At 46.7% G+C, this 23,509-nt stretch overlaps 1 protein-coding gene across 1 annotated transcript in view; it reads right to left on the bottom strand.

Moving 5' to 3' along the window:
- Positions 1-22,418, bottom strand: part of TRERF1 (transcriptional regulating factor 1) — a 202,534-nt gene extending 180,116 nt beyond the window's left edge. The window contains 2 exon segments of the mRNA XM_045866903.3: positions 21,756-21,837; positions 22,259-22,418. The gene's annotated coding sequence lies outside the window, so the exon portion shown is untranslated.
- Positions 22,419-23,509: the final 1,091 nt, after the last annotated feature.

Raw genomic sequence — 23,509 nt, forward strand, 5'->3', positions numbered from 1 at the left:
AAATAAATAAATAAAATCTCAAAAAAAAAAAAATTCAGCAAAAAATGGGAAATCTACTCTTTTATATTTAAATCAAAAGTGGGACTCCTGACGCCCTCAGTAGGAGGTACATGCCTTGAGCATTTTCTTCCACGGTGGAGGTGGATTACACCAAATCACATGCACCGCAGGCTACAGGGAGAGACAGCTGGTAAGGGCTTGGCAGGCCATCTGAGGCCAGGAGTAGGAGTCAAGTCTGGGTAACTAGTCAAGATGCTGTAATAATCCCCATGTGGGGCTCAAAGCAGGATGTTGGCCTCCTTAGTCGTATATCCTAAACAACTAAGCTGCAGGCCCCGAACCACCTGGGTGAAATCATTTCATTTATTTCCTATGTAACTTCTGGTCGGGACAATGCATCAGTAAACAACGGTAGGCTCAATTATTGTCCCCTTAATTTATCAGTACATCTGCATTATAATGCAACCGCCTATTTTTAGTTCTGCAGACTCGATTATTCAGAGGCTGATCATTCGGCTGGTGGCTTTTTGAAGCTCATTATGGCCCCAGTACAGAAGACAGGAGAAAGGAAATGAAAGGAGGTAAAACTCACATCAGTTGGTGTTGCTACTTTATTAGCAGATAAAATGCCAAGATTGGGGTGGAGGGGGTGGTAGAGGGTAAAACCCCAGGTCTCCAGAGCTGAAGCTCTCCCCAGGCCTCCCTTATCAGATCCCCACATCTCACTTACATCACTGCATGCTGACAGCCTATTGATAATTTTGTTATACTGGCCTATCGCTATGACGACCCAAGAATATTACAGTTGACCCTTGAGCAACACGGGTTTGAACTGTGCAGGTCCGCTCAAACGTGGATTTTTTCTGATAAATACGATACAGGACTATAAATGTATGTTCTCTTCCTTATGATTTTCTTAACATTTTCTTTTCTCTAGCTTACTTTATCGTGAGACTACAGTATCCAATACGTGTAACATTCGAAATGGTTGCTAGCTGTTTGTTATGGGTAAGGCTTCCTGTCAACAGTAGGCAATTAGCTGTTAAATTTTGGGGGAGTCGAAAGTTATACACAGATTTTCGAATGCCCCTAAACACCTCCCAGTGTTCGAGGGTCAACTGTATTCTCTAAGCTCCCTTCCTTTGTTCAGAGGGAGAAAACAAAAGTCAAAAGGAGATTCGGAGGTGAAGCTCTCGATGGAACAAAGCCTTGGCCTGCTGAAGTCAGGGGACAGGTCTGCCCTGCCTGAAAAGCCAAAGTATGGATTCATTTAGGGAAATGTCTCAAAAAGAATGCTGGGAGGAGTCTGAGCCCCTTCCCCATCCACCCCACACATTAATTGCTCCCAGCAGGTCTTCCCCCTTCCCAGAAACCCACAGATCCAGGGGAAGTTCAACACACACAGGCTCTGAGCCACAGGGTTCCACACCCAAGTCCTCCTCCCCCCACCCCACCCCCTCGCCATGGGGTCCCTCCTGCAGTAGAATGAGTAGTGAGGGACCCAGAGCCCAGGCCCACACACCCTTCAGGCCTGTCTGTACCATAACCACTGCTGAACAAATCAACAAAATCCACTATTTTAAGTGAAAACTGAAAGTCACACCCACAGAGGACCACACGTCTGCTTTCTCCTTGGGACATTATTCCTCCAGCTGAACCATACAAAACACACCCCACCTCTTCTCTCCCTTCTCCTCACCAGCCTGCCACCTTTTCCCCCTTCCCTCCTGAGTCCTGGTGACTGGAGAAACCCTTCGATGCAGGAAGGCAGCATTCTCTTCTCTGGCTGACAAACTCTCCAGTGGGCTGTACCCCGGGAGGTCCAGAACACCTGCTCACCTCGACCCGGTGGGCTTCAGGCCACCCGAAGGGAACCAACCCCACAAGACAACCATGGACGGGGGAAATGAAAAGAAGTGCCCACCACGGCCGCCTCCTCGCACTTTCCCTGGGGCCTTAGCTCTGTCAGATTTTGAAGCATAATGAGTTTTGTTTCATAACAGTCTTAAATGAACTGGGAGGGGGAAGGGGATGACAATGATAAAAATCTTAATTAAAAAAACTCCTACAGGCAAAGACTTTTCAGATCCTAAGAGGTGATAAAAGTCTCTTGAGCCGGGGGCCCTACAGAGCCCCCAAGGACCCAGCACTCAACATGCATTTCCTGGGTGTCCACTATGTGCCTGGCACTATGCTGGGTGCTTAGGAGTGACAGTGAACAAACACACAAAGATCTCTGGCTTCTTGGGGCTCATGCTCTGGGAGGGAGGAGACAGTAAAGATAAAGAACAAGTAAACTATATGGAATGTTAGATGGTTAAAGGGTTTTGGGGTTTTTTTTAATTTTTTTTTCTAAGATTTTATTTATTTGAGAGAGAGAGAACAAGCAGGTGGAGGGGCAGAGGGAGAGGGAGAAGCAGGTTTCCCACTGAGCAGGGAGCCCGATGAGGGCTCGCTCCCAGATAAAGGGAATGGAGAATTCAGGCAAAATGTGTTAAAGGGGATGGGCAATTCAGGGCGTGGTGCTGAATACAATAGAGAGGAAAGCCTCAATGCGAAAGAGATGTCTGAGCCAAGACTTGAAGGGGGAGACAGTGAGAAATGCAGATGGGTATCTAGGTTGTGGAAGAGCAATCCAAGCAGAGAGGACAGCCTATGCAAAGGCCCTGAGGCAAGAACATGCCAGGTATGTCCAGGGAATGGCTAAGAGATGCGGTGTGGCTCAAGCAGAGTGAGGGAAGGCTGGGGAGGTGGTTGCAAAAGCAAGGTGGGGGAGGGAGCAGAGTGTCACCAGGCCACTGCAAGGACACTGGCTTTCACTGACTAAGGTAGGGGCCGCTGAAAGGTGGTGAGCAGGGAAGGGACAAGTTCTCCTTCAATTCTCGGCCACCTTGTCATCCTTCCTACATATCTCCCTTGATACCACTTAATCAACGTGCTCAAAGCCACCTCGCCCACAAAGCTCTTTCTGACGAACCACTGCAAGTTACAAACCCAACAACCCTAAGGAAATCAGCCAAGCCCCACACCCACCTCTCCCCCAAATCCCTGTTAGACCCAAAAGGGGAGATGAGCAGGAAGACAAAAGAGGGCAATGGGTAGGGGGAAGACATAACAAGCAGAGAGGGACAAGGAGGCAGACGGGTTCCCGTACAGAAAGCTCAGGTCAGAAAGAGAGAGCAGAGGGCACCTGGGTGGCTCAGTTGGTTAAGCGACTGCCTTCGGCTCAGGTCATGACCCTGGAGTCCCTGGATCGAGTCCCGCATCGGGCTCCCTGCTCAACAGGGAGTCTGCTTCTCCCTCTGACCCTCCCCCCTCTCATGTGCTTGCTCTCTCTCATTCTCTCTCTCTCAAATAAATAAATAAAATCTTTAAAAAAAAAAAAAAAAAAAGAAAGAGAGAGCAGAAAGACAAAGGTCAATGAGTTCTTCACTCTTCATCCACACCCCGCAGTTCCTTCGGTCCAAAGCACCAGCGCTTCATCTTCCCAATGCCCGCTGCCCTGGGGCTGCCCTGGTACTCCCATCGGCAGGCGAGCCCTCCCTCCACCTCTCTAACTGCTCGTTATCCTGATGTTAAGGGGAACTGGAGGAAGGGAGAAAAGAAAAGGATCACTTCACTCTGCCTCTCTGAACTGCAAAAGCAGCAGCCCAGCTAAGGCTAGCTGGTCAAACCAGAGGTGGAAGCAGAATCCTCTGTCATTCGATCCACACCCGGGATCCCCAACAGACGCACTCTGAGCCGCCAAGCAAGCTTATCTGGTCAACCTATAAAGTCAGCTGCCACCGCACAGACCCAGTCCCAACAGCAACTTCTGTTTCTGGCACCTCTTCTCCCACAGTGTCCCCACATTCACATTCATCCCCCAGCAACCACACTGCAGAGGAAAAAAAAAAATGGCCAATGAAGAAGAGGCTGGGGCAGCTCTGGAAGAAGCTAAAATGGGTAGAAAGGAAGTGATAAGTTAGAACAATCAGCTCCAGGTGGTGTAGGGTAGGAGCTAAAAGCATGGGGTCTGGAGCAGGAACTCAAGGCTCAGCTCTGCCACTGACAGGCTGTGTGACCTTGAAAGTTACCTGCGTGACCTTGGGCAAGTTATCTACCCTCTTGTGCCTCAGAGTCCTCATCTTTAAAGCCATTATCATTATTAGTACCTGTGTCCTAAGGGCTCTTAAGAGAATTAAAATTAATATTATAAAGCATATAACAGAATGTCTGGCACATGGTAAGCACCAGATGAATATTTTTAAAGAAATAAAAACACTTCTGAGAAAGGAATACTTCTCTCTGAACCATCTGAGATAGAAAAGTTCTATATTTACTCTTGTACCTGACATATACATGTAAACAATCACTACTGATTAATATTTTCAACTCTGATCATTCATATTCCATGCTTTTAAAATATAACAAGATGCTTTGGCACAAAACATTTATTGCAGCATTATTAAAAGCAAGTTATGGGAAATGGCCTAAGCATCCAATACTGGAAAAATAGTTGAGTAGATTATAAAAGCGATAGGAAACGGTTCTGCACAAATATTAAAAATCACCTAATGAAGAATATTTATTTTTTTAATTATTTATTTGAGAGAGAGCAAGGGGGGGAGGGGCAGAGGAAGAGAGAGAGTCCTGAAGCAGACTCCCCACTGAGCACGGAGCCCAGTGCTCCGTGGCACTGGGCTCAGGTCCTGATCCCAGGGTTCTGGGATCGAGCCCGCATCGGGCTCCTTGCTCAGCAGGGACCCTGCTTCCCCCTCTCCCTCTCCCCCTCCCTCTGCTTGTGTTCCCTCTCTCTCTGTCTCTCTGTCAAAAAAATTAATTTTAAAAATCTTTAAAAAAAAAACCAAAGACTTGAGAAGTGCTTTCTTCTCATCACACACAGACTGTGTGAGCAGTCATTCCCTGCCCAGGCCACGGGATGTGTCAGATAGCTGGTTTGTATTGGCCTAATACAGGCCCAGGACCCTGAGATCATAACCTGAGCTGAAATCAAGAATCAGCCGCTTCACCAACTGAGCCACCCAGGCGCTCCCCTAATGAAGAATTTTTTTAAAGACATACAAAATATTTAAAATGTCAAATGATAAAGGATAAAAAAAACTAGACTTCACTTTCAACTATCATAACACAACTGCTATTAAATTAACCCTCCTGTATAGAAGAAGTGTAAAAGGTACGTAAAATACGAAAGAATAATAAGAACTGTTTGAAGGTGTAGAAGTACAACAAGGCAGCTAGGCCGTGAAGGACCATGCCCCTAGAAGAAAGGGAAGCTTGGTGAGGTACATATCAGTAGCTGATGTTTCTCTCCAGAACATTTGCTGATCTAGTATAACAAATATTGAGGAAAAGGGCTTGCTGCAGCTTTCTCCCTGGACAAGGAAATAAAAACTGGAGTTCAGGGCTATAAAGACATCCAGGATTTGAGAGCCAAGATCCCAGGGAAAAGTGAACCACTCATACGTGAACCAATGTTCTACAGCAATTTCCCCTTAAGGCATTTGCTGATACCAAAACCATGTGCGTACAGGGCTAGGCCCTGGAAATCCAAACAGAAAAAAAAAAAAGTTAAAAAATTGAAAAGCTAAGCAGAGATTTTGGTAGTTTCAAAGAGGTAGAAAAACAAATTGTGACTATGAGGGTCAAGGAAGTGGGACCCCAATAAACACCCGCTCTAAAAGCAAGGGCCGATCAAAAGTAGACCAGCCTTAACAGAATCAAGATGATAAAACATCCTGAGCCTCTACTTTTTCCATCTGAAATGCCCAGCATTCAAACAAAAATTACCAAGCATATCAGGAAATAGGACCAAACCAAGAGAAAAATACAATCATAAAAAACAATCAAAAAATATTTTTACAAATAAGATATTTACAAACAATAAAAACAAACAAATTAAGAATTGACTAGATAGGTTTGACAAATAAACAGGAAAGAGATGACTAATGAAATAGAAAATAGGTCAGTAGAAAAAATACTCATATTGAAGCACAGAAAATACAAAAACAAGCTTCAGGGGCATGCAGCATACTACGAAAGAGTCTCACATATGCAAAGACCAAGAAGAGGAGAGAAATAATGGGGCAAAAGCAGTATTTGAAGAGAACTCCTTCCAAATTGTCTAAAACAGACAAAAAAATCAAGCCACGAATCTAGAAGCTCTCCAAACTCCATGGGGAATACATACAAAGAGAACCACACTTATATACACCATAATGAAATTGCTTCAAAAAAAAAAGCTAAAGAGAAAATAAAATATTACTTTCAAAAGAAACACAATAAAACTGACATGACTTTTTAACAGAAATGAAGGAAGCCAGAAGACAATGGAATGTTATCTTTAAAGGATTAAAAAAGGCAACCTAGACTTCTATACCTAGTGAAAATATCCTCCAAAGACAAAGGTGAAAGACATTTTCAGACAAACAGAAATTGAGAGAATCTGGCACCAGCAGACACCTCCTACACACACACACACACACACACACACACCCACACCCACAACTAAGGGCGTTTCTTCAGAAAGAAGGAAATTAATCTGAGAGAAGAACATGAGCATGGTCATACAGGAAGAAATGAAGAACCCCAAAAAGAGTAACTATGTGGATTAATCTAAATTGTTACTGACTTTTTAAAACAATGTCTCATGGGGTTTAATAGAGAGAGAGAATTAAAATCACAAGACCACCAAAGGCATAAAGGAGGTAAAGGGAGCCTAAGTGTTGTAAGTAGCTTGAACCATCCAGGAAATGGTTAAAGGATTGACTTAGGGTCAGCTCTAAAAACAAACACCTCACACAAAGAAAGCCTCCAACTATACAGATACATACATTGAAAAAAATACTAGAAAGAAACACACCACTTTTTAAAAACAGAAGTTCTATCTAGATGATGGAATGCTGACTGGTTTTCATTGTCTTTATACTTTTCAGCATTTTCAGGAGGACAACTTTTTTCTCTATTTGGTTTCACACCAAACTTGTACACTATTATACTTGTGGGAGGTAAAAGCAGCCCTCATTTTCTTATAAAGTTTCAAAAAGAACAAATTCCTAAAACTTTGGACAGGGATGCCATAATTCTGCAGTCAATTATTAGCAACAATTATTCATATGAGTGGAGAATGCTGTTCACCTGCCAATACAAACCAGCTATCTGACACATCCCGTGGCCTGGGCAGGGAATGACTGCTCACACAGTCTGTGTGTGATGAGAAGAAAGCACTTCTCAACTCTTTGTTGTTTTTTTTTTTAAGATTTTTATTTACTTATTTATTTGACAGACAGAGAGAACACAAGCAGGGGGAGGGGCAGAGGGAGAGGGAGAAGCAGGGTCCCCGCTCAGCAAGGAGCCCGATGTGGGCTTGATCCCAGGACCCTGGGATCAGAACCTGAGCCGAAGGTAGACACTTAACAACTGAGCCACCCAGGCGCCCCGACTTCTCAAGTCTTTGGATAAGCATGAAGAAATTCTAACTCAGTTGAAAGAAGCACTTTTGATAATAATTCAGGTCATTTGCACGGTCTTTCCACAATAGAAATCCAAAGATCTTGCTAAATTAATAAATAGTCGTTATCATGCAAGAGACATTTGTACTCCACCTTGTAGAAGGAAAAAATTGAGCCCCAGAGAAGAGCTGTAGTATACGGTTGAAAGGGTAACCCATGCTACACAAGAATCACCATTTTTTGGAAAATCATATTAGAGCTGATGAGGTGAGGTCAGTACTCTCACACGCTAGTAGTATGAATGAAAATTAATTTTTAAAAACATTTTGAAGAACAATTAGGAAATATAACTAAGAACCTTAAAAACACCCATTATCGGGGTGCCTGGGTGGCTCAGTTGTTAACATCTGCCTTTGGCTCAGGTCATGATCTCAGGGTCCTGGGATCGAGCCCCGCATTGGGCTCCCTGCTCAGCAGGAGGCCTGCTTCTCCCTCTCTCACTTTCTCTCTTTCTGTCAAATAAATAAATAAAATCTTTAAAAAACAAACAAAAAACCCCACCCATTATCTTTATCATAGCAATTCTCCTTTCCAGGAATTTATCCTAAGAAAATTATCCGAGATGTCATCAAAGATTTACGCACAAGAATGTCCATCGAAGCATTATTTATAATAGTCAAAGTGATAAGCTAAATTTCTAATAATAGGAATTAGTTAAATAAATTCTGGGACCCAGTGCCTGGTACACAGTAGGTGTTCCATAAATATTTGTTGAACATAAAAGCCATATGAGAATATACTAAAAAACTATGAAAAAAAGGATCCAAAGAATATTTAATGAGCAAGATATTAACATTAAATCTCATTCAAAATTAGCCCAATACTATTTTAAGGCATAATACCATAGCTAATGTCTACTGAGAACTTACTAAGTGCCAGGCACAGCCCCAGATGCTTTACATGTATCATCTCATTTCATCTCACTCAACTCCATTATTTCCATGGAGTGAAGGATCTTGGATCCAAAGCCAGGCAGTCTGACTCCAGAACTTAAACTATTAATCACCAGACTATGCTGCCTAGAAAAAATGCTGGAAGGAAATTATTTAAAAAGTAATAGGAAGGAATTAAAGACAACTGCTTTTTTCTTTCTAAAACGTACCAATATTTTCCAAATGCTCTATAATCACCACATACTATTTGTAGTTTCTCTGTCCTAACTAAAAAGTTCTATGAACTTTCACTTATCATTTACACAATTTCAGTGAAAAAGTCTTAGCTCCAAAGGAGTTTTGAATCATGTCTTCTCCAGGTCTTAAAAGCAGGAGAACGTCGTATAAATCTGAGCCATACATTCTGACCAGGAAATCGGATGGGCTGAGAGTCCACTCGACAGACCATGGAGCCCACGACCTCCACTACACAAATACATGTCACTCTCTGGCTGACAAGGTGCTGATTTATACACATATTCTGCCATTAGTCTTCCCAATGACCCCTCCGAGTAGATCTGACCATCTCAGGAAAGGGAGGTTTAGGAAGGTGAAGTGACTTTCCCAAGGTCATGCAGAGCACTCCAGCTCTGGTCAAAGGCCCAGCCGCCAACCATTCCCCCAAATCATGTCGAGCAATCGGGGCAGACCTGAGAGCATGTCCAGGCCCAAGCGCACCTGGAAGTTAACAAGGGAGATCTGTGGGAGACACACACACACACATCGTGCCCAAAACCCAGATACAGCACTGGGACCCAACCATCACAGCGTTTTGCTCCTTCAGAAAGCAATTACGCAGAAGAGTAAAGTTTGTGGCTTTGTATTTGTCAAAGCACTTGTGCATCCTTTCTCTCCTTTGATTCTTAAAATAAACCTTTTCAACCAGGAAAGCAAAGGTACTGAGAATAAGGGAAACGAGGCTCTGAGAGTTACACTGCTATCCAGGAGTACCCCTCGAGGGTCAGCGTGGTGCCCCTTCCTCCGTATTATCCCAGGCACATTCTGAACTGAGCTCAGGCCACGCTGACTGGTAAGGCAGAGTGGGAGGCAGGATGAGGAAGGGGGAAGAGCACCTGCTTTTATAGTCAGCCAGGTCTGGGTTCCCGGGTTTGAATCCTTGCTCTGCCATTCCTTAACCACGAGACCTTGAGCAAGCCTGTTCATCCCTTTGTGCCCCCACTGCCTCCCCTGTATAATGAGGATAATGATGCCTTCCCCATCGAGTTGCTGTGAGGCTTAAATGAGGTCACATATATAAAACGATGGCATGCGTCCGCAATTAGGAGGGAGCTGTCGCATTCTGCAACGCATCCTATCCCCAAACGTGCACAGCGTGAGGTCACCATGGCCAGAGCACCTGACCTCCCCTTCCTAAAGAAAATGATCCTCTATGCCTCTCTAATTCTGCCATCCTGGTTCCTTTCCACTACCTCAAAGAGCCTAGATTGATCTCAGTTACTTCCCAGACTCCTTTGCAAAACTCTCTACAAGCTTCTTAAATTTAGGCCCCCAGAAGTGTGCTCAGAGGAGAATCCGTCATGGGCTGAAGAAGACAGAAGGCTGAAATCCCAGAAGAAACCCTGAAGAGAAACGAACAGGTGAGCACCCAAGACGAAAGAGGGTGAGGGTACCCAGGAGAAGTGAAAGGGAATGCTTTCTGTAGTTTCCCTAGAAACCAACGAGACAACCAAACCAAACCAAAATGGAGACAGAAATGGTAGGAAATCCTAACTTGGCAAGATGATGATGTTACTCTTCTAAACCCAATGGCACAGCTTAAGAGTGCAGACCCTTCCCTTCCTGCTCCTGTCCTCTGAATACTTTCCTAACTGATCTCTCGGCCTACAGGCTCAGCCCCTCCAGCCTGTCCTCCATACCTCTGAATGACCTTTCTAATACAGAAATCTGACTTGTCCACATTCCCCACACCTCTGCTCACTCCAAACCCTTCCATGACTCCCCTACTGCCTATAGGGTCAAGGCTAAGCTTCCTATCATGGTATCTCATCCTCCCAGCCCAATCCCTTTTCACTTCTCCAGCCTCGTCACCTGCAACTATCACTGGGAACCTCGTATGTGCCGGGCCCTGGCTGGGTGCTGGGGACACAATGATAAGCAAGATGTGGCACAAGAATGAACAAGACCTAGCTTACGTCCTTTAGAAGCTGAAAGTCCTCGTGAGCAGACAGACACAGAAAGGGATCAATGCAATCCAGATGGACAGTGGGATGGCGACCCAGCCTGGGGTACACAGGGAAGGCCTCTGGAGGAAGTCGGAGTGAGCCAGGTAAGGGACAAAGGAGGAAAACATGCCTTGCAGGAGAAGCCTCAGGGCAAAGTTCATGAGCAGTGCTACCTTACAGAACTTTCTGCACTAAGGGACATGTTCTATATGCATGCTCTCCAGTATGGCAGCCACCAGCCACATGTGGCTACTGAGCACTTGACATGGGGCTAGTGCCACTGGGGAACTGAATTTTTTATTTTATTTAATTTTTAATTAACTTAAACTTAAATGGCCATGCATGGCTAATGGCTACCATATTGGACGGCACAGTTCTAGAGCATTAAACTGAAGGTGATGGAAAATAAGATTAGATGGATAACCTCTTTTTTTTTTTCCTCCTAGAGAGAGAACTTGAGGCAGGGGGGAGGGGGAGCAGAGGGAAAGGGAAAGAATCTTAAGCAGACTCTGCACTGAGCCCATCATAGGGCTCAATCTCATGACCCTGAGATCACGACCTGAGCTGAAATCAAGAGTCAGACGCTCAACCAACTGAGCCACCCAGGCGCCCCCCGATGGGTAAGCTTTGAGGTGATGCTTCAGTAAAGCCAGACTATATGTAGCTTCCTATACTCACCATGCTATCTGCTAGTCCCTCCCCCCCTTGCCTACCTGGTAAGCCCTGACTGAACCCACACAACCCCACCCATGTACCACCTCTTTCTGAAGACTTCCCTGGCTGCTCTACACAGTCTCTCCCACTGACTACTTCTGCAATATGATCTTTTTCTAGGAAGCATCACTGTGTACCAGATTTATATGTTCTCCTGACTGTCCCTACCAGACTCTGAGCTCCTTCTCTTACTTGTCCTGGTATTTCCGCCACTGGTAAAATCCGGGCATATGGGAAGCACTCAAAAATGCTCGAGGAAGAAGTTGTCAGCCCTGACAAAGTCACTGTAGCTTGGCAGGATGGGGAGGAGGGCACTCGCTCACTTCTTCTAACAAAGATGTGAGCCACTAACCTTGATCTTCCTCAGAAAGACAGCTCTGTCCAGGGGCTCAGGAAAGGTTCTCATGAACATCCTGAGCACTCTACCCTTCACGGTCAATGGCAGGCTCTATTGTGGTAGCTCTATCTTGTCCAGGTTCCTGGAATCTAGGCCTCCATACAAGGAAGGTGACTTGGCAGTCTTTGGGGCTTAGGCCTGGGTCTGGAGACCAGCTTGGCAACTCAGCACCTGCGTGTCCCTAAGCAAGGTGCTGAACTGCCCAGAGCCTCAGTTTCCTCAAGTGTAAAGTGGGCATCCCATCTGCCTCATATAACTGCTGGAAGGCAGAAGTGACTAACACATCTGCACAGGGCCAGGGACACACAGTAAGCGCTCTGTCAACAGCAGCCACTACTCCTAAAGCGAGCTGAAACCCTCATTTGGGTACCCCACAGCATATGCAAATTCCTGAGCCCCTAAATAAGGCTCTTCTTGGTGCTCTCTGCTGGGATGCAAGGGATATAATCCAGCCTCTGACGCACAATGTGTTGCCAAAATTCTCCTTGAGTTCCCAAGAGAAAATTCATTTTAATTCCCTCCAACTTTAAAAATTAAACAGTCCTTACAGCATTTTGGGGTGGCAGGGGTGACAATGGAGACCATGAAATCTGACAAGCAGCTTTAAAAAGGTTACAAACTGATCGGAGAAAGAAAGGAGAAGGCAGCTGAAGGGGGTGAGCAGGGGGGGATGGAGACAATCCCCTGAGTGTCTGCTATTATTGAATACCCCAACTCTCAAAGCAGCCGGCCGCCCCCTCCTCCACCACGCGAGCTAAGCTCTGTTAATGAGAAAGCGGAGCCCTGCCTACATTTTGCCACAATAATGATTTCCCCGTTGCATTTTTACATGCCTGCCGCTTTATCAGAGCAGAAGTAGACATATATTTTCAATAAATCCCTCTCTCCTTCCTCCTCCCCAACTCCAGCTCGCCCAGTAAATGTTGTTCCCTCCGCGCCCTCCCCCAACGCAATCCCAACCCTGGAGCACAATGAGTTCCACTAATCAAAACAGAAAGAAAAAGAAAAATGGAAAAATCACAGCTGCTGAAAAACAGCATTCGCTACAAGTCAAAGCCCTCCACATTTTTTCTGCACGCAGCATTTACTTCTTCAAGGACACATCACCCCCGCCCCATCAGAAATCTTATGTAGAGTTGCTCCCGGGAGGGGGAGGGGCGGGGAAAGAAATCTAATATTCACTCTCTTTCCTATTTTGACTAAGCCAGCACAGACAGAAATATAGATAAGGCCTCGAATAACTGATTTAACAAAATGTCACTTATTAAAAGGGATGGGGGATGGGGCTGCACTTGAATTTGAGAGCTCAGTTAAACCACCCCAGCTAAAGGCTGCCAGGCCGCGAGAGGCAAGGGGGGAGGAAACATTCTCTAGCCTGGTCTCCTTCAGTGGCTGCTCCAGAGCTGACCCTGGTGGCAGAGCGGCCTGGATTTCTCCCTCCAGTGAGAACCAATGGGAGGGCGGGGGGGGGGGGGGGTAGAGGGGGGGCAAGGTAACCAGAGGCAAAACAAACAAACAAACAAAAAACCCAGTTGATTCTTAAATATATAGGCATTTATATGCACCAACTAGTGCCAGGTGCTGGGGGTACAACAGTGAGTGATGACCCAGTTCTGCCCTCCGCAGGGCAGTGCAGAAGTGGTGAAAGACACACCTGGGGGTAAGTATGACAACAGCATCCTAAGAGCCCGAGCGAGTCCCCCCGTGGCCCACTCCAGCCCTGGCCCGCGACCAGGCACACGGGGTACACGGGGCCCTCAAGAGAGAATGAAGGAATGAGCATATGCACCCTGAAATTGCTTGAATTCCATAACGGTTTCTAAAGAAGCTCAGACTCTTCAAAAGAAGAGAGGCCTCTAAATGTCCTTACCTACTGTGGCTCCCCATAACACCCCCTCAGTTCGCATGTGTTCACCCAATTAAGAAAGAAAAGTGAACGAGTCCCAGTACTTGAGAATCAGCCTCATTACTGGTATCCTTGAGTTGAATTTTAAGGGAGTTTGGTATCTCCCATTGTGATGACATCAGAGGGAACTCAAATGACACCCCCTATTCAAATGCCTTGGTGATCAACTCCAACTTTTTTTTTTCTTTTCCTTTTTGAAACATCTTTCAAAGAAGTTAGGTTGGAGGTGGTTTCCCAAGATGAGGGGAGAGGCCCTCAGAGCAGTCCTTGTTATGACAAAGACCCCCCCCCCCCAAAGGGGTCCTCAGGAAGCTTTCTGAGGTTAGCAAACTGCTCAGGGCCCAATGTGGCCAAAGCTGGAGCCTGGAAACTAAAGGCCAGGCTGTCTAGAAACAACCATGGCTTGTCCAGGTTCCTCCACTTAGGAGCCCCACAAAAAGGACAGGGCTAAGGGTAGAAGGCTGATGGAGAACAGCCATGCAATTTGTTAAAGTCAAGTTTTGGCTTTAATTATGAGGCAGCCTTCAAGCTATGTGCTCCAGAACGAGCTAGACGATGGAAGTTTTTTAAAAAATGTAATGCCCAAAACATGCTTAAATCATCTGAGTCTTTCCAACTAAGGTCACTGGGAGAAGCCCAAAGTTCCCAGATGATCGTCTTGGTTTCCATGATCTCTGCATCTATTCAGTACCATATTCTTACTTAATACTGCATAGTATTATCTATTCGAGGGTGCACAACATTTGGAGACCATTCAAATTCTGGCATTAAACCAGGATGCTGGCTGGACATGTGACTCTGGGTTAATCACTTATTTATTTTTTTTTTCAATTCTACTTCTTGAGCCTCACTTTCTTCAGCTGTCAAATGAGAATATCAACCTCCCATGGTTGTTGCTTCTGTTGTCAGATAAAATAAGACATGCCAAAGAGGCTCTGGACCAATAAAAAGCAAGGTAAACACTGGTTATTTCAATGATGGCATCCATTTCCTCTCTCTCTGATTTTTCGTTATTTTCCCCTTTATGAAACCAAATTGGTATCAGTTCCACTGATCTCTCAAAACTGACATCTTGTATTTATTATACAAACACAAGAAGTCCTATTACCCACAGGTGAGCAAAATCTCAGTAACAGCTGCATCTAGGTGACAGGTACAAGGGAACTCATTACACTAGCCTGTCTGCTTTTGTTGCATGTAAAAGTTTTCCCATAATAAAAATTAATTCAAAAATAAATAAAGCCTCACCCTCTGGCTCAGAGGTGAGAGGTTTGATGAGTGAAAAGCACAAGGTATTTCTTAAAACTGGAAATGACTTTTCCCGCACAACAGTATGAGAAAGGGCTGAGGGCTGTTTTTTAGGTAGACTCAGCTTTATAGAACAGGCTTCATTTGCAAAACAAACGCTGAATGCAAATGAAGACCTGCCAGGACCCTCCGACCACAGTCCAGCTTCCTGAGGAGGTTCAAGACTCCCCTGCACCCAGGGCACAAGCCAAGTGCGTCTGTCGCCTTGGGTGGGCAGGTCTCCAAGTTTAAATCCGGGATCAGAGTCTGAACCGAGACTGCCTAGCCTGTCACCGCCAGCCACTTCGGATGCCAGCCTTCCGACGGGAGGAGCACTTTCGCTACCAGGATCCCAGAGGACTTGAAACCTCCACGAGGCGGGAACGAGAGTGGGAGAGGGCATGGTGAACGGAGGTTTGGGTAGAAGCCCTGGGAAATTAAGGGAAGCGTTTCAGTGGCTGTCAGGTTTTATATCTGAAAAGGAGATCTGGCTGAAGATCAATTCACCTCGCGCGATGCCTCTTACAGTTTACATAGCACTTTCCGTCCATTATCTGATGCCATCCTCAAAAGTGAAGAGGAGAGCCGGCAGATGGTACCACCCGCTCTTTACAGATGCGGAGCCAGGCTGGGAGGCCGCCTTGGCCAGAGCCAGGCGACCACGAGGGCGCTGGACCCCAACCCAGATCTTCAGGCGCCCTCCTCACCCGCCCACTCCCATGCAGACCCCACGGACGGGGACCACCCAGGCTGGCAGTCTGTGGCATATTCTCATGAAAGGCTGCCCGAAGGAGAGGACTCTTTTTTTTTTTCTTTTTCTTTTTTGGAACTTCTTGCTCAAAACCTATGACAAGGTGCCCACCAACTTTTGAACAGGGTTGAAAAATCACAGATTTTTTTTTTTTCCAATGGTAGTTTTCAAATAAATCTAGCATGAGGCCCAAATTACTTTAACTGAAGACTCTTCCTCAAGTGAAAGAATCTGCTCAGTACTGAAGGAATGAGCATATATATGCACACTGAAATTGCTTGAATTCCATAACGGTTTCTAAAGAAGCTCAGACTCTTCAAAAGAAGAGAGGCCTCTAAATGTCCTTACCTACTGTGGCCTTACCTACTGTGTACAGAATTGCCTCTGTACTGCTCAGTAATGCAGTCAAATGTTGAGGAAAAATGCAGTACAATTTTCTGATGCAGTCTTAACCCTTGAAAGTCTCCGGCTGGCGTCAAGTCCTGAGCCCAAATCCCTTGCCCAGGAGGCTGCAGCCTCAGCCTGGAGCACAGCTCCCTCAGCTTCTGCTCATCTGCACCTGTCTTCTCAGGTTTTCCCTCAGGCCTGGATGGAAGGCCTTCCCCCCTGGGGAAAAGGCCAAATCTCCCTGAAACCTTCTCAAAGGCTTTAGTCAGCTGACCCAATCCCACCCACTGCTCTCCTCAATCCCTCCCTCTCCAGGGTCTTCCCCATCAGTACACAAAGGCAACACCAGCACCCAAAAAACCCTTCCCATTATGCACATGTCCTTCCAGCTCTGTCCCCCTCTTGCACAATCAAACTTTGCCAAAAAGTTGTCCACACATGCTATGACCAGTTCCTCACCTCCCAGTCCCCGTGCCAACCCCTCCAATCTTGCCCCTACCCCATCCATTGCACTCCACTGAAGCTGTTCTCTGGAAAGGCCTCAATGGCTTCCATTTTGCCAAATAATCCAGTGGTGACTTTTCTGGCCTTACCAACCGCATGAAACATTTAACCACCATCCCTCCCCAACAATACACCAACACACACACACACACACACACACACACACAGCCTTTCCTTCTCTCTCTATAGGCTCCTTAGGGCATCTCATCCAGTCTCCTGGATTTAAATACCACTGATGGCTCCCACATTTTATCTCTTGCCTGGCCACTCCTCTGGTGCTGGACACCACTCTCACACTGCCTGCCTGACATCTCCACCTTGAGTCTAACAGGCACTTCAAACTTACGGAGCCCAAACGGAAATAGCTTGATTCCATTCCCCTCCCACTCCCAATCTTCCCCATCTGGGCAAACAGCACCACCCATGTACCCAACTGCTCAAGCCAGAACCCTCAGAGCTATCCTAGACTCCTTCTCCCCAGCCAGCATCAAACCCATCAGCAACCCTGCCCCTTCCACCTCCAAAGTGCATCTCACACCCACCTGCTCCCTCCACTCCCCATCACCTCCTCACCTGGCCTGCTCTCCAACTCCACACCTGCCCCTCTCCACCACTGCAAGCCAAGAGTTGGGGGTGTCACTTCCCACTGGAAACTTTCAGTGGTTTCCCACTGCACTTCAAATGAAACCCAACCTTTTCAGAGGCCTCCGGAGTCCTGCACTTTCGCCTCATGCTGCCCTCTCTCCGTCCCCCTTGTCTCAAGCCTGTGCCTCTCTTTAGATCCCCCCAAAGCCAAAGTCCTTCCACACGGGCTCTCCTCTTCCTGGTGCTCTCTGCCAAACCTCAGAGCACCTCTTTAGGCTACTTTAGCTGCGTAAGGCCAGGTCACTCTTCCCTGTGGTTTCATCAAAGCATTTATCACATTTTGCAATATATATTTCTGTACGCATCTGCCACCCCTCTGGATGGTAAGCTAGAGGTTAGGGTGGTGGAGGGGAGAGGGAGTAAAATATGTCTATTTTAATTATCATCATAATCCCAGCCTTAAGACAGTGCCTAGAATAGTAGGTGCTCAGTAAAGTAGCTCTTGAACCAAGGAATAAAGTAGATCCAATTACGGCATGAAAATAATTGTTACCTTCTAGGAGCCCAGAGTTATCACTGCCATTTAGGCACACGGGTTCCTTCCCCCGACCTCTCTAATAACAACAACAAAAATGTTTAGTGTTGTTGCACTAACAGCCCAATAGCTCAGCATATCCCACCCATCCCCAGCTTGTCGTCTTTCGACGAGGAAAACACAAAAACCATCCTCTTGCTCAGCAAACCCAAATTAACCAAAAGACCTTATAAGCAGATACCATGAGTACTTAAAAATTCTTCGAAAATATCACAAGGTCTTTTTGTTGTGCATTTTCTTTAACCCAGAAGAAAAGATTTATTAAGAAGCCATGGGATCAAACTTACGTTACCAGGACTGTATTATTCCTTAAAATGCCACAGTACCCTTGGTGACAAGCATATGCCAATTAACTGGACACCAAATACTTCTGTCTCCCTCTCCCCACAAAAGAAATCAACTATGTTTTACTTTCCCCTTTATTTCTTTGGTTCCCTGCCAACATGCAAATTCAGAAATATTAATCCACAAGATCCCAGCTGATTCTAATCCTCCCTTCTCCCTAACCCACACAGTTTTATGAGGTCATAAATAAAATGAGCTGAATTCAACTGCTTTCAGAGCAGAACAACCAGCATCCATTCGTACTGCCTGGGGTCTGAGCCACTTGTCTGGATCCTCACTTTTCATGTCAATGTTCAAAGTCAATAAAAACATCAAGAGCTTTCCCCCCAAAAAATGCCCATGGTGAAAGACAAGATATCCCAGAAATGACAGGCATACAACATGATTATTATGAACTCTATCACAAACATGACCAAATCCCAATTACCCGTATGTGAATTCTCCACAGAAAGTGGGTAAAGCCACACTGGGCTTTCTGGTGTCCCCCTCCTCCCCAAGACTACCTCCTCCTGCAGCCTGGGAATAACAGCTCAATTAACCTTAGACTTGAACAAGCATAATTAACAGGTAAACCAGCTGGCTGGAGGGGAAACTTCCAAGATTAACTGAAATTATTTTGGGTGCCTGGGATTATGTGCCCCCACGCTCTATTAGCACATATAATTGGGAAACAAGCATGCACTTTTTTTTTTCCAAGACAGTGGCAGACTTTCATTAAGTATTTGCTTGTATTTGACCATCAAGATTACCAGGCTATTCAAGAGTCCTTTTTGGAATGCCAAGGTACAAATCCACTCTCTCCGTGAGAAGACAAAAACAGAAGTTAATCAACTCGTCCTCGTCCGTGAAGCAATTTGGCCATTGGCCCAGGAAGAGCTTGTCGAGACCTCTTGAGACCTCTCTCCACAAGACCCAAATCAGAATTTCAGAGATGGAAGAAACTCATGGGTCAAATATGCATTTTTAAGATAAAAAATCCAAAACCCAGAAATGGCTAGAAACTGGTACCCTCCCAACTTTTCTCATCAGCGACATTTACTCCCTGCTTTGAGAATCAAATCACCTTAAAAGTTCTTTGTCGCTTCACAAATACTGTAAACTGAGCCAACTACCCAATGCAAGACAATAGTAACACTTTCTGATTAATCGACTTGATGGAGAACCCTTAAACTTTCAAAAAAAAAAAAAACAATGCTTTTGATTATTATGACCAACCTACCTACCAAAGGAGGAGGAAAAGAATGTTACAAACATGCTTTGCTTTTGTGACCACACATTTTATTATATAAGCAGCAGTCCGCTCTTTTACTATGAAAGCTCCTACTTCGCTAAAAACCACAGGCCCAAGCCAGTTAAAGGAGACAAAACTGAATACTTTTCACACAGTTCATAGAACAACTGTTTTCACAGCAAGCTCACATAAATGCTATGTGATATTAACACATGCCTGCTATGTGGAAGCCGACTTACCAAGCTGTGAAAAGACCCATGTTCACTATGGAACCTGCAAAATTAATATTCTCAATGCCCATAAAGCAGAAAGGAAATGCTCTTTTTTTGAGATGTCAAGCTGGCTTCTAAACAATCCTTTGGCGAAAATGGACATGCCTAAAAGGGCGGGGCCCCAAGAGGTGTGTCACTCCCGGTATCAATTCCTATAAATCAAATCCTGACAATCACCACAATATTTTAAAAAGAATGAATTATGATTCATGGGCCTTCAAACCTTTATTACCCCAAGAACATTCTCAGCAAAAAGGAAAAAAAAAAAAAAAAGCTACTGTGACTTGATTAATGGCCAAAGCAAGACAATAAAATAAATTTCATAAATATAAGAAAAAAAACTGAATGACTGCTCTTGGCTTCGAGGGTAGGCACGTAAATAATTCTTCTACCCCGGGATAAACACACATAAAGATTTTGTTTACCCTCCCAGGCTAAGATTCTCAGCAGGGAAAAATACCAGTGAATTTGTTTAACTAAGACCTAGTTAGGAGTATTTGACAAGTGGTAATAATATTTAATTCCCAACAAACTCAACTCTCAAGCTGCCAAAAATCAAATTCTCAATCTGGAAATCTGATGACAGGAAGGAAAGAAGAAAAGCACTGTCCATCAGTAACATATAGGGAGAGCTTTTTTTTTTTTTTAAAGATTTTATTTATTTATTTGAGAGAGAGGATGAGAGGAGAAAGAGAGCACATGAGAGGGGGGAGGGTCAGAGGGAGAAGCAGACTCCCTGCTGAGCAGGGAGCCCGATGCGGGACTCGATCCCGGGACTCCAGGATCATGACCTGAGCCTAAGGCAGTTGCTTAACCAACTGAGCCACCCAGGAACCCTAGGGAGAGCTTTTTTTAAAACCCACTTTTTCCCCTGCTAGAATTGAGTTCGTCCACAGAACTGCACAAAGCTTAACCAACTTTAGTTAACCACACATATAGGGTTTACTACCTGACCCTACCAAACATGTCTGGGTTTGAGTCCCTGGAGCTAAAATTATCCTGGCAAAGTTAAAACGCCCAGCATAATCAAGGTACCTGAGAGCCAAAACCTACAACTCATCTGCAGAAACCAGCAGGCTGAAGACCAGGAAAAGAGAAGCCAGGAGAAGCAAAGACTGCTGGTTAACTGGTTAAGCTTGGAGTCCTGCTTGTTATTCTTACAGTAGGCATCAAAACCACATTTTCCATCACCAGATTGCTTTCTTGAAACGGTAAAGGATGCAGAAGATTGGTACCAACTGGTAAAACTTAAAACTCTCTTAAAGCTCTCCTCCATGGCCTGCTAAAAAGTGAACCCAGCCGGCTTTCGAGAGGCATTTTTTAAAGAACTCTTCAGTCATCCCTGGCTTCATCATTCCCAAGTATCACGTCCACGTACTTCACCAGACAACCCAGGCCACGCTGTGAGCCACCCGCTTCAACACTTCACTTGCCAAAGCCGTGTCTCGTCTGGGGAAGAGTTTCCACAAAGCTGGCTCTAACAGACCAACCGAAGGCACACGGAGGAACCAGCAGTCATTTTCTTTAACCTAAGGATGGCAGACGCACATGCTCCAACCCAGTGCTGGCCAGAGGCTGCCCGCCAGGTGCTCTCGGCCTCCGCCAGTGAATGGGTGGTTTTGTGTTATTCTTAAATATCTATTTCTTCAGCCCACCAGCAGTAACTTCCCAGATTCCCAAACTGAAGTTAGGGAGTGAAAGGGGCAGGCTTACCCCCTTACACATTTCTCTTATCTGGGTGGCCACTGTAACTTGGGGGAGTACCCAGCCCCCAAAGAGCCTACAGGCGCATATCCATACATATATGCATCATGTCAAAAAACCCCAAAGGCACATCTCTAGGGTCCTGCGGTTTCTTGGCTGGAAGAATGAAGGCTTTATAACATCACAACCTTCAATTGCAAGCCCCACCACCACCACCCTTTAAGCCGGGTCTGCCAATTATAGCGCCCACCTCAGCCCTCCCCCTTTGCTAGGATGCTGGACAGCCCGCAGAGGGACGAGGGAAGAGGGGAAGCAGAAAGAAGGCCCTGCTAACAGACTGAAAGTAAAGAAGTGGGGGGAGACTTTTCCCTTCCCCTCCCCCGTCTTTTCACGGAGCATCCCCCAACTAATTTTTTTTTTTTTAATGAAACTTAATAAGCTTCTTGCCTACCTTGGCTGTTTCTGCAACAAGTGCATGGGCAATCCGACAAGACCAGACTCCGCTTGGGGGGTGAGATGGGGGGCGAGCAGAGCTGATGGAGTAATTTCAATATTAATTTATGTCAGAGCCGCCTTCTCGAAGCGCTACTCACTTACAGTACTGCCCTCAGCCTGTAAACAAATATCGCTCCGCCAGGAAACATACTCCCAGATGCAAGCCCCTTCCCCAGCAGGGAACAGGGCCCTGCGCCGCCCCCACCCCACCCCCAACAGCATGCGCCCCCACCCCGGGAAGGAAGCTCTGGGTTTCCAAAGCACCAACCCACCACCTCCGCCACCACCCCAGCAAGAAACTTACTCGGTCCGTCTACGCCTCCACCCTCCCTTCAGGAAATCTACTCTCCATATGCATTCAGCCTCCCCGCAGGAAATCTGCTCCCCCCTCCCCCCTTCTATATACATGCACCCCTCCCTCTCCTCCTCCCCACGCGCCCTCCCCAACCAGAAACTTACTAGCGTGCAAGCGTGCAGGCTCTCCTGATCCTGGAAACTTACTCCCAGATATAGCGCCCGCCAGCCCCCTTTCCCGGCCCTGCTCCCTTTCCTGCCCTCCGCGGCAAGCAACTCCAAACTCTCCGCATCCAGCCACTCTCCCTCCCCGGTGGAAATTTGCAGCGCGGGGCCGCGCGCGTGCATCCACCCTCCCCTTCAGGAAACTTACTCCCCATCTGCATGCACCGCCTCTCAGCCATCGCTTAGAGGGAAGGGGGTGTGCTAGGGAGACAGAAATACATATGTATCTCTCGCCCCTCCCCCGGCCGCAGCCCACTCGAGGCCGAGCCGCGGTAACCTGGCCTTACCTTTTGCATTGCTCCCCACCCTCGCCCCCTCCCTTAACCCTCCTTATCCGCTCCCCGGCGCCCCCCTTTTTTCACCCATTACCCACCCCTAGCAACCGTTCCCAAGCTCCTCTCGGCCTTTTTTTTTTTTTTTTTTAATCCAGGATGCAAATTCCTCCCCTGTCAGCAAATCGACTGTCAAATTATTTTCTTGCAAAAGGAGAAAGGCGGGGTTGGGGGGGGTGGGAGCAGAAGCAAAAAGGGGGAGGGCGGGGGAAGGGAGAGAGGGACGGGGGGGGAGAGATATCCCTCCGCAGACCTGGGTCTGGCGGCGGGCGGGGAAGCAGGAAGTAAGGTGTCCAGCGCCGCGGCCGGCGGGTCCTCCGCCGCGGCCCCCACCCGCGCCCCCTGTCCCCCCGGGCGCCGCGCTCGGGCGGGCGCGGGCAGCCTGGCGCATTGTTCGCAACCTCCCGGGCGCTGCGCTGCCGACCTTATTTGTGTGCTCTGCATGTGCGTGAGGTTGCGCCTTTTGTAGGTTGGCGAGACTCTGGACTAGGATGGGGCGGGGGACGCGGACCGAGTTGCGGCCCCGCGCGGGACCTGTCAGCCCCGGGGTGTGGCGGACTCTCCGGCGTGACCGGAAAATCGAGGCCGGGGAGAAGGCGGCGTGGCCGGGAAGCTGCCGCCTTAGACCCGGACCAGTGCAGGATTGCTTCCTGCGTAGCCTTCCCGGTTGTTGTAATGCGCCTTGCAATTTAACGACTGGGGTTGGGGGGGGGGGGGGTTATTGATTTTTTTTAAGAGATTGCAAAGATGCCAGGGTGTCGGTGGGGTGCGGAGAGACGGCCTGTGCCTACCCCCACTGCACCCAGGCTCGGCGGGGCTGGGAGAGGGGCTGGGGCTCCCGGGAAGGGGCTGGAGGTTC

The sequence above is a fragment of the Mirounga angustirostris genome, unplaced genomic scaffold (assembly GCF_029215605.1).
Source record: "Mirounga angustirostris isolate CCGP_5_RB_7025 unplaced genomic scaffold, mMirAng1.0.hap1 SCAF_8, whole genome shotgun sequence".
Classification (NCBI taxonomy): domain Eukaryota; kingdom Metazoa; phylum Chordata; class Mammalia; order Carnivora; family Phocidae; genus Mirounga; species Mirounga angustirostris.